The sequence below is a fragment of the Bison bison genome, unplaced genomic scaffold (assembly GCF_000754665.1).
Source record: "Bison bison bison isolate TAMUID 2011002044 unplaced genomic scaffold, Bison_UMD1.0 scf7180017864295, whole genome shotgun sequence".
NCBI classification, from domain to species: domain Eukaryota; kingdom Metazoa; phylum Chordata; class Mammalia; order Artiodactyla; family Bovidae; genus Bison; species Bison bison.
Genome location: NW_011494867.1, coordinates 8,488,094 through 8,488,881, shown reverse-complemented (window position 1 = coordinate 8,488,881; position 788 = coordinate 8,488,094).

Genomic DNA, 788 nt, shown 5'->3' with positions numbered 1-788 from the left:
GCATAGGTCCTCCCCTTTTGGAGCAGTATTATTTCTACAACCTCCACTACACACATAAGAAAACTGACTATTGCAGTTGTTAAGAATTAACTATGGCATCACTGACTCAATGGACGTGAGTCTGAGTGAACTCCCGGAGTTGGTGATGGACAGGGAGGCCTGGCGTGCTGCGATTCATGGGTTCGCAAAGAGTCGGGCACGACTGGGCGACTGAACTGAACTGATGGTCTCCCAACAAGGAAGTGATGAAGTAAACATTCCAAGCAAGGCCAACAGACTGCTGACCACTACTCCACACACTGCCTTGATTACAACTATAGGCTCAGCTCTGGGCTCAGATCACGGCCACCTTGGACATGCCGAGGAGTCTGGGTTCAGCTGGTCAGGAGCCCTGCTCCATGCTCATGGCTGTCCCACCCTAAGTCACCTCCCAGGGCCTCCCAGTTCTCTCAGCTGCCTTTGACTGTTTCCCGGACACTGACACCAAGGTTGAATGACAGTGACAGGAGCTCAGACCTCCTCCAGAAAGAGAAAAAGGAGCCCTGATTCCAGCAAGGGAGTGTCTATGCCCTTCTTGGAGAGAGCCTGCTAGCCAGCACCTTATTATGCTGCGAGAGTACTCGCCAGCCTCTTTAAGCCCATTCATCATTGTTCCGTAAGTCCATGCTCGCATGTGGTAGCCTTGATGGTGGTTTTCCCGCCGCTACTGGCTTCAGCAATCTGGAAAGCAGGGCGATGGGAAAACCACCAAAGGCTACCACATGCGAGCATGGACTTACGGAACAATG